The sequence below is a fragment of the Lolium rigidum genome, chromosome 5 (assembly GCF_022539505.1).
Source record: "Lolium rigidum isolate FL_2022 chromosome 5, APGP_CSIRO_Lrig_0.1, whole genome shotgun sequence".
NCBI classification, from domain to species: domain Eukaryota; kingdom Viridiplantae; phylum Streptophyta; class Magnoliopsida; order Poales; family Poaceae; genus Lolium; species Lolium rigidum.
In genome coordinates, this window is record NC_061512.1 from 110,790,117 (window position 1) to 110,801,579 (window position 11,463).

An 11,463-nucleotide genomic window follows, 5' to 3' on the forward strand; every position below is an offset into this window, starting at 1 on the left:
GATTGGGAGAACGACAAAGGTAAAAAGTCGGTATAAATTATGATTATGAATGCATTGAAACTTTTATGGATACCGATAAATTTCGAAATATGAGTGCTACTTATGGTCTTGACTCTCAAGTTGCTGCAAATCTTTATAAAGCCTTTGCTTCTCATTTTGAATTGCCTAAAAAGAATTTTGATAAGTATCATGAACCTTTTAAAGAGGTTTGCATGAAGAATGAAATTGTTGTTAATTATTGTAATGAGCATGCTCAAACTCCTAAGAATGTTATTTCCTATAAGCATGTTAATTTCTGTGGAATACATAGACCTTGTGGAATTAATCAAATCAAAGATGAATATTGTATCCATCATGCTAATGAAAAAACTAGAAAGTGGTTTAGGGCTCTAGATGATCTTGGTAAAAAAGTTTGTGCCCTCTATCCTTTTATTTGTGAAGTTTGCCACGAAGTGGGTCATTTTAATTTTCAATGCTCCTCCAATGATAATTTGAACCCAATGAGTGCTGCAAATTTGTATTGTGATGATGAAATTACTCCTAATCAGCATGATGAACTTACTTTATTTTTGGGGTGTGAAGAAGCTGTCGAGAAAAATCTCTTTGTTACATATGAGTGATCTTGATATTGATGATGTCCTGCATGGGTGTTTTTCTTATTGCATTGATAATAGCCATACAAATACTTACATACAAAATATTTTAGAAGATGACACCTTGCCAAAATATGATAGGACCGCTGTGTGTTTTCAACTAATTAATGAAAAGGAGGGATCCTCCCAAGTTTCTTCTATTGTTTCTGAAAGTAAATCAGGTTATGCGGACAAGCCACCCTTCAAGCCTCTTCCTCCTATAGAAGGGAACGAGGAGAAGGAAGAGAAGGAGAAGAAGAAGAAGAAGAAGAAGAAGAAGAAGAAGAAGAAGAAGAAGAAGAAGAAGAAGAAGAAGAAGAAGAAGAAGAAGAAGAAGAAGAAGAAGAAGAAGAAGAAGAAGAAGAAGAAGAAGAAGAAGAAGAAGAAGGGAACGAAGAAGAAGAAGAAGAAGAAGGAGAATAAAAAGAAAGAGGTAACGGCGTATCCCTGCGTGAATGAGATAACGCTAGGTAACCGTAAGTATGTTGCTCCTAATGATTATTATGATAATGAATCTGAATACGATGATCTTCCTATGCCCTTTACATACATTAGTGATCATGATTTGAATAAGCACACTATTTTTGATATTGCAAATCTCTGGGAAACTAATTCTGAAAATGATGATGATAATAATTGCCATAGTGTCAGTGATATCCATGCTTCCTCCCATAATGATATAGAAAGCTCTAAGCTTGGGGAAGAGGTGTTTGAAAATCCTTTTGCTACTGATCATTATGTGTTTGATACATCTCCTTCTAATAACAACGATGGTGTGGACACAGATAAACCGACTGTGAAAGATAACTATTCTATTGATGACACTGTGCCTCCGATCTTTGATGATTATTATAAAGAATGCTATGATATAGGTTATAACTATCCTTATGAAACTTGTCATAGTCATGATTGGATTACCAAAAACAATTCCCTTAATATGCAACTTGTTTACCATGTTCAAATTCTTGATAATAATCTTGCTCCAATTACTATTAATGAGAATAACTTTTCTTATGCCAAATTTAATGATACTTCTATGCATATGAACCATGATAAGAATGTTTTAAGTGATGGGTATATTGTGGATTTCAGCAATGATGCTACTGAAAGTTATTATGAGAGAGGGAAATATGGTTATATGCATCTTAATAATATTAAGTTTCCCCTCTTTATGTCGAGAATCTTGAAGTTACTCGTGTTTTATCCTCTTATGCTTGTCACTTTGTCCTTCATGAATTCATTTGTGTACAAGATTCCTCTTCATAGGAAGCATTTTAGACTTAAATTTGTTTTGAATTTGCCTCTTGATGTTCTCTTTTGCTTCAAATACTATTTCTTGCGAGTGCATCATTAAAACTGCTGAGCCCATCTTAACGGCTATAAAGAAAGAACTTCTTGGGAGATAACCCATGTGTTATTTTGCTACATTACTTTGTTTTATATTTGTGTCTTGGAAGTTGTTTACTACTGTAGCAACCTCTCCTTATCTTAGTTTTGTGTTTTGTTGTGCCAAGTAAAGTCGTTGATAGCAAGGTTGATACTAGATTTGGATTACTGCGCAGAAACAGATTTCTTTGCTGTCACGAATCTGGGTCTAATTCTCTGTAGGTAACTCAGAAAATTATGCCAATTTACGTGAGTGATCCTCAGATATGTGCGCAACTTTCATTCAATTTAGGCATTTTCATTTGAGCAAGTCTGGTGCCTCGATAAAATCCATCTTTACGGACTGTTCTGTTTTGACAGATTCTGCCTTTTATTTCGCATTGCTTCTTTTGCTATGTGGGATGGATTTCTTTGTTCCATTGACTTCCAGTAGCTTTGGGAAATGTCCAGAAGTGTTAAGAATGATTGTGTCACCTCTGAACGTGTGAGTTTTTGATTATGCACTAACCCTCTAATGAGTTTGTTGCGAGTTTGGTGTGAAGGAAGTTTTCAAGGGTCAGGAGAGGAGGATGATATACTATGATCAAGAAGAGTGAAAAGTCTAAGCTTGGGGATGCCCCGGTGGTTCATCCCTGCATATTTCAAGAAGACTCAAGCATCTAAGCTTGGGGATGCCCAAGGCATCCTCTTCTTCATCGACAAAATTATCAGGTTCCTTCTCTTGAAACTATATTTTTATTCGGTCACATCTTATGTACTTTACTTGGAGCGTACTGTATGTTTCTTGTTTTTGTTTTTGTTTGAATAAATGCTTGTGTGGGAGAGAGACACGCTCCGCTGGTTCGTATGAACACATGTGTTCTTAGCTTTTAATTTTCATGGCGAAGGATGAAACTGCTTCGTTAATTGTTATATGGTTGGAAACGGAAAATGCTACATGTAGTAACTGGTATGATGTCTTGAATAACTTGATACTTGGCAATTGTTGTGCTCATGTTTAAGCTCTTGCATCATATACTTTGCACCTATTAGTGAAGAAATACATAGAGCTTGTTAAAATTTGGTTTGCATGAGTGGTTTCTCTAGAGTCTAGATATTTTCTAGTGAGGTGTTTGAACAACAGGGAAGACAATGTATAGTCTTATAATGCTTGTAATATGTCTTTTACTAGTTTATGCTTGTGTTAGCTTCAAACAACCTTGCTAGCCTAAGCCTTGTATCGAGAGGGAGTACTTCTCATGCATCCAAAATCCTTGAGCCAACCACTATGCCATTTGTGTCCACCATACCTACCTACTACATGGTATTTCTCCGCCATTCCAAAGTAAATTGCTTGAGTGCTACCTTTAAAATTCCATCATTCGCCTTTACAATATATAGCTCATGGGACAAAATAGCCTAAAAACTATTGTGGTATTGAATATGTACTTATGCACTTTATCTCTTATTAAGTTGCTTGTTGTGCGATAACCATGTTCTCGGGGACGCCATCAACTCTTTGTTGAATATCATGTGAGTTGCTATGCATGTCCGTCTTGTCCGAAGTAAGAGAGATCTACCACCTTTATGGTTGGAGCATACATATTGTTAGAGAAGAACATTGGGCCGCTAACTAAAGCCATGATTCATGGTGGAAGTTTCGAGTTTTGGACATATATCCTCAATCTCATATGAGAATAATAATTGTTGCCACATGCTTATGCATTAAAGAGGAGTCCATTATCTGTTGTCCATGTTGTCCCGGTATGGATGTCTAAGTTGAGAATAATCAAAAGCGAGAAATCCAAAATGCGAGCTTTCTCCTTAGACCTTTGTACAGGCGGCATGGAGGTACCCCATTGTGACACTTGGTTAAAATATGTGTATTGCGATGATCCGGTAGTCCAAGCTAATTAGGACAAGGTGCGGGCACTATTAGTATACTATGCATGAGGCTTGCAACTTGTAAGATATGATTTACATAACTCATATGCTTTATTACTACCGTTGACAAAATTGTTTCATGTTTTCAAAATAAAAGCTCTAGCACAAATATAGCAATCGATGCTTTCCTCTTTGAAGGACCTTTCTTTTACTTTTATGTTGAGTCAGTTCACCTATCTCTCTCTACCTCAAGAAGCAAACACTTGTGTTAACTGTGCATTGATTCTTACATACTTGCTTATTGCACTTGTTATATTGCTTTGCATTGACAACTATCCATGAGATATACATGTTACAACTTGAAAGCAACTGCTGAAACTTAATCTTCCATTGTGTTGCTTCAATGTCTTTACTTTGAATTTATTGCTTTATGAGTAACTCTTATGCAAGACTTATTGATGCTTGTCTTGAAAGTACTATTCATGAAAAGTCTTTGCTATATGATTCAATTGTTTACTCATTGCATTTACATTGCTTCAAATCGCTGCATTCATCTCATATGCTTTACAATAGTATGATTAAGATTATGTTGGTAGCATGTCACTTCAGAAATTATCTTTTATCGTTTACCTACTCGAGGACGAGTAGGAACTAAGCTTAGGGATGCTGATACGTCTCCAACGTATCTATAATTTACGATGTTCCATGCTTGTTTTATGACAATACCAACATGTTTTGTTCACACTTTATATCATTTTTATGCGTTTTTCGGAACTAACCTATTGACGAGATGCCGAAAGGCCAGTTGCTGTTTTCTGCTGTTTTTGGTTTCAGAAATCCTAGTAAAGAAATATTTTCGGAATCGGACGAAATCAAGACCGGAGGCCTTATAATTCCCGGAAGCTTCCGGAGCACCGGAGAAAAGTCAGAGGGGTGCCAGGGGGGCCCCACCCCACAGAGCGGCGCGGCCCAAGGGGGGGCGCGCCCCCCTATGGTGGCGTCACCCCGTGGCCCCTCCGACTTCGACTCTGGGCCTATATAATCGTCCCTGACCTAAAAACATCGACCAACAAGACGGGAACAGAGAAAACCATCCAGAGCCGCCGCCATCGCGAAAGTCCAATTCGGGGGACAGAACTCTCTGTTCCGGCACCCTGCCGGGGCGGGGAATTGCCCCCGGAGCCATCTCCACCGCCGTCTCCACCGCCATCTTCACCGCCATCGCTGTCTCCATGATGAGGAGGGAGTAATCCACCCCCGAGGCTGAGGGCTCTACCGTAGCTATGTGGTTAATCTCTCTCTCTGTACTCCAATACAATGATCTCGTGAATTGCTTTGCATGATTGAGATCCATATGATGAGCTTTGTATCGCTACTAGTTTATGTGCTACTCATGTGATGTTATTAAAGTAGTCTATTCCTCCTTCATGGTGTAAAGGTGACTAGTGTGTGCACCGTGTGGTTCTTGTCGTAGGCTATGGTCATGATCTCTTGTAGATTGTGGAGTTAATTATCATTATGATAGTATTGATGTGATCTATTCCTCCTTCATAGTTTAATGTGGACAGTGTGTGCACTATGTTAGTTCTTGGTTTATTTTGCAATGATCTATTATGCTCTAAGGTTATTTAAATATGAACATTGAATTGTGGAGCTTGTTAACTCCGGCATTGAGGGTTCGTGTAATCCTACGCAATGTGTTCATCATCCAACAAAAGAGTGTATGTAGCACATAAGAGAAAGAGTTATTTATTGTGCGATCAATGTTGAGAGTGTCCACCAGTGAAAGTATGATCCCTAGGCCTTGTTTCCAAACATCGAATCTCCGTTTATTTACTGTTCTGTTGCATGTTTACTCGCTGCCATATTTTATTCAGATTGCTATTACCACTCATATACATCCATACTACTTGTATTTCACTATCTCTTCGCCGAACTAGTGCACCTATACATCTGACAAGTGTATTAGGTGTGTTGGGGACACAAGAGACTCCTTGTATCGTGATTGCAGGGTTGCTTGAGAGGGATATTTTTGACCTCTTCCTCCCTGAGTTCGATAAACCTTGGGTGATTCACTTAAGGGAAACTTGCTGCTGTTCTACAAACCTCTGCTCTTGGAGGCCCAACACTGTCTACAAGAATAGAAGCTCCCGTAGACATCAATATACTCAATTCATTATTGGAAGTTCTCATGAAGTAGAAGAATCTCCCGCACACAACTATGCCCAGTGAACCACATACATCAGCATGTATGTTTCCACTAAGTTAGTTGCCCGTTCAACTCTTGGCCTATGAACGGTATTTTAGTCATTCTCTTTAGAAAAGATTTGCAAGCGCCAAACGATTCAAAAATCAAATGACTCCAAAAATCCATTTGCATGGAGTTCCTTCATGCGTTCCTTTCTAACATGACCTAAATGGCGGTTCCACAAATAAGTGGAATTCAAATCATTTGCCTTTTAGCGTCAGTATTATGTGTGTTGTTTCACCATTAAGATTTATAATAACTTATCCATCGTACATGGAGTAATGTCATAATTTGAACAACTCATTGTTTTCATTTGACCAGAGCAAAATAACAATTATTAAGTTCTTTATTATAAATTCTAAGGGCTAGGTAGAATGCCAACGACAAACATGATAACACTTTATTATGTTCCTGACGTGCATTATTACCATATTCCTTATTAGTCACTTAGGCCATTGTATTCTTGTATTGCGTTGTTTTGTATGACACTTCATACCAACCAATATGGTACTAATACCCAAGAATTTCATTGTGTGACCTAACTAGGAATACAACCATAACATGTATATCATTTATATACACCTGAGCTAGACTTTCTAGTCTTTTGTTTCTTTCTGCCAATAATCTTTTGTAGTTTCTCTTTTAGCTTTCCTCATTATTCAGAAAAACACTTCATCTTTAATAACTTCTAAGTTTGTTGGTCAAATACCAATAACCTTGAGGTTCTTACTTTGAAGTTGATCATCATATGACAAGTGTTCTAGATTTCACTATTAGTAACTTTGTAATATGATGAACAATTTCACTCATAATTTTATCCATCAATTCATGATGACTTTCTGAGACCATGTCTGTACATGCTAGGCTCATAAAGTTTAACCTTAGTATTCGCATGTGCAAATCTGGCTTGCACCCGTTGTAAGCACACGTAGAATCTATAACACCCGATCATCACGTGATGCTTCGAAACAACGAGTCTTAGCAACGGTGCATACTAAGAAAAATCACTTCATGGATATGCGAATATTGTTAGTGCCCCAATAGTTGGAGGATTGGGACGCCTTGCGTCTTCAACCTTCGTACATTCCCATAAAAATTATGAGTTTATGTAGTATCACCAAATTATATTCTATCATCTTGCCATAAGGTCTTAGATATCACATATATCTCATACCTTGATTATTTCTAAAAACTAAATTTTCAGCTCCTTACTTTTCAAACAGATTTGAACTTCAAGTTTCACGGAGACAAGATAACTTTAGGTACTAATTGAAACCACAACTCTTTGAATCAACAATGTGAGGTTTACTAAAAGTTTGCAATAAGACTTAATTATTTCTTGATTCTTTAACAATACGGTACCAGTCCGTAAAGTTTCTTGTCAGACTTTAACAGTATTTTTATCTCAATTACAAGACTAGCGCATGGTAGAAAACGGATGCCAATACTACAAAATAATTCAAAATACTACTCAGACTATGTTTATGATAATTAGTTCATGTTTTAATCTAATTACTAATGAACTCCCACTTAATACAACATCCCTCATAGTTGTTAAGTGGTACACGATCCAAATCCACTACACCAAAACCGATCATCACGTGAGATGATGTAGCTTCAATGGTGAACATCAACATGTTGATCATATCATCCATATGACTCGTGTTCAACCTTTCGGTTTCGTTGTCCCGAGGCCATGTCCGTACATGCTAGGCTCGTCAAGCAAACCCAAGTATTCCGCGTGTGCAACATGGCTTACACCCGTTGTATGTGAACGTTGAGTCTATCACATCCGATCATCACGAGATGCTTCGAAACGACGAACTATATCAACAGTGCATACGAGGGGAGAACACTTTATTATCTTGATATTAATGTGAGGGATCATCTTATAATGCTACCGTCGCGTTCTAAGCAAAATAAGATGCATAAAGGATTAACATCACATGCAATTCATATGTGATATGATATGGCCCTTTAGTCTTTGCGCCTTCGATCTTCATCTCCAAAGCACGGACATGATCTCCATCATCAACGCGCATGATCTCCATCATCGTCGGCGTAGCGTCAAGGTCCATGGCGCCGTCTTCATGGTTGTTCACCTCATGTAGCAACTATTACAACTACTTTGAAATACTACTCAACATGAAATATAAATACAACCATAAGGCTCCTGCCGGTTTCCACAATACAATAATGATCATCTCATACATATTCATCATCACATCATGGCCATATCACATCACCAAACCCTGCAAAAACAAGTTAGACGTCTCTAATTTGGTTTGCATATTTTACGTGGTTTAGGGTTTTCGAGTGAGATCTAATCTACCTACGAACATGAACCACAACGGTGATACTAGTGTTGTCAATAGAAGAGTAAATTGAATCTTCACTATAGTAGGAGAGACAGACACCCGCAAAGCCACTTATGCAATAAAAGTTGCATGTCGAGCGTGGAGCAAATCTCATGAACGCGGTCATGTAAAGTTAGCCCGAGCCGCTTCATCCCACTATGCCACAAAGATGCAAAGTACTCAAACTAAAGACAACATAAGCATCAACGCCCACAAAACAATTGTGTTCTACTCGTGCAACCATCTATGCATAGACACGGCTCTGATACCACTGTAGGGATTCGTAGCATAGAAAACAAAAAATTTCCTACCGCGATAACGCAATCCAAGCCAAGATGCAATCTAGAAGATGGGAGCAACGAGGGGATGAACGAGACTAACCCTTGAAGATTTCCAAAGCCTACAAGAGGAGGCTCTCTTTGCTGCGGTAGACGATCACTTGCCGCTTTCAAAAGCGCGTAGAAGATCTTGACGGTGCCACAATCGGGCAGCACCTCCGTACTCGATCACACGTTCGGTGTTGATGACGACATCCTTCTCCCTGTTCCAGCGGGCAGCGGAAGTAGTAGATCCTCCTCGGAATCCCGGCAGCACGACGGCGTGGTGGCGGTGGTGGTGGAGATCTCCGACAGAGCTTCGCCTAAGCTATGTGGGAGAGAGAGATAGGAGGGAACCGCTAGGGTTTGGGAGAGGGGGCGCCGGCTAGGGCAGCCTTGAGGGGTGCGGCCATGGTGGTCTTGGTGTGGCCGGCCAGCCCCTCCTCTCCCCTCTTTATATAGGTGGAAGCCCCAAGGGTTAGGTCAAAAGTCTCCGAATAAGACCCCAACATAAACCTTCCATGTAACCAAACCTAGGGGGAGTGGGACTACCCCCTTTCCTTGGTGGGGTGGCCGGCCACCATGGTGGGGAGTCCACTTGGGACTCCTCCTCCCTTAGGCTGGCCGGCCAAGGTGGGTGGAGTCCCTCTGGGACTCCACCTTCCATGCCGATTTCTTCCGGACTCTTCTAGAACCTTCTTGGAAAAATACCGGATCATTTTCAAACCTAGAAAATGACTTCCTATATATGAATCTTATTCTCCGGACCATTCCGGAACTCCTCGTGATGTCCTGGATCCCATCCGAGACTCCGAACAAAACTTCGAACTCCATTCCATATTCCATATCTACTTAAACGACATCAAACCTTAAGTGTGTCACCCTACGGTTCGCGAACTATGTAGACATGGTTGAGACTTCTCTCCGACCAATAACCAATAGCGGGATCTGGAGATCCATAATGGCTCCCACATATTCGACGATGACTTAGTGATCGACTTGAACCATTTACATACGATACCGATTCCCTTTGTCACGCGATATTTTACTTGTCCGAGGTTTGATCATCGGTATCTCTATACCTCGTTCAACCTCGTCTCATGACAAGTACTCTTTACTCGTACCGTGGTATGTGGTCTCTTATGAACCATTCATATGCTTGCAAGCTATTAGACGACATTCCACCGGGAGGGCCCAGAGTATATCTATCCGTCATCGGGATGGACAAATCCCACTGTTGATCCATATGCCTCAACTCATACTTTCCGGATACTTAATCCCCCCTTTATAACCACCCATTTACGCAGTGGCGTTTGATGTAATCAAAGTACCTTTCCAGTATAAGTGATTTACATGATCTCATGGTCGAAAGGACTAGGTAACTATGTATCGAAAGCTTATAGCAAATAACTTATTGACGTGATCTTATGCTACGCTTAATTGGGTGTGTCCATTACATCATTCATATAATGACATAACCTTGTTATTAATAACATCCAATGTTCATGATCATGAAACTATGATCATCTATTAATCAACAAGCTAGTTATACAAGAGGCTTACTAGGGACTCCTTGTTGTTCACATAACACACATGTATCAATGTTTCGGTTAATACAATTATAGCATGGTATGTAAACATTATCATAAACTCAAAGATATATTATAATAACCATTTTATTATTGCCTCTTGGGCATATCTCCAACAGTCCAGTGATTCTTGTGCCGTAATACCCGTGTTAACCATAAGATCCGGAGTGGGACGGAGTAGTCAAAAGTGTTTCCACCTCTCGTTCATCAACGGATGCGTATTACTGTAAGCACTTGATCTCGAGAGACAAGATGCGGGGGGAACCCGTAGAAGTCCCCACGGTAATGTGGTCTATGATGGGTTGCAACTGCCGGCGAAGGAATGTATGATAGAGCTCGCATTGTCGTCGTGGTCGGGGTCCATCCTTAATTGGTGTAAGAGGACCGGCGAGGACCCAGGGTCGGAGATTGCAACAAAGGGTGGGTGTTCGAGGTAGCGGAGGAACATGATTGGCTAGACCTTATACCGGGCCTCACACCAAAGGAAGTGTGGACGGGAAACTCGAGCCCGGTTGGCACCAAGGTTAAGATCTCTTATGGGTAAAGCAACACACCTCTCGCGAGTGTAATGAATCGTGACCTGTCACTCCCTGTTCCGGGATATGGAGCTATGAACGCTGCCGGAAAGGAACTCCATGAAGTTCTAGTAAACCGGTGAAGGCCGACGGACATAGTTCTTCTGAATAAAAGCAACCTTTTGAAGAAACGGTTATGAAAACCTGCATTGGTATTATACTTTCTGGTCTAATGCTGTAGCTAGTGCATTAAACACCTCTTTCCTATAATGAACTTGTTGAGTACGCTCGTACTCATCCCACTCTTAAATCCCCTGCTTAGATATGAAGGCCACGAAGGAGGATCTATAGTGCAACTCGAAGACCGAGGAGTCAACAACTACTTCACGGGACAGGATCTTGTCAGAAGAGTCAGATACCACATCCAACAAGAAGAATAACTAGATTAGCAATATAAAGGAACTAGCTTCCTAAACCTAGCTCATATTTAGTTAGAATCTATTCATAGCCTCTATAGCTAGTTAAATACTCTACAAATAGAATTCGTGATAGAATT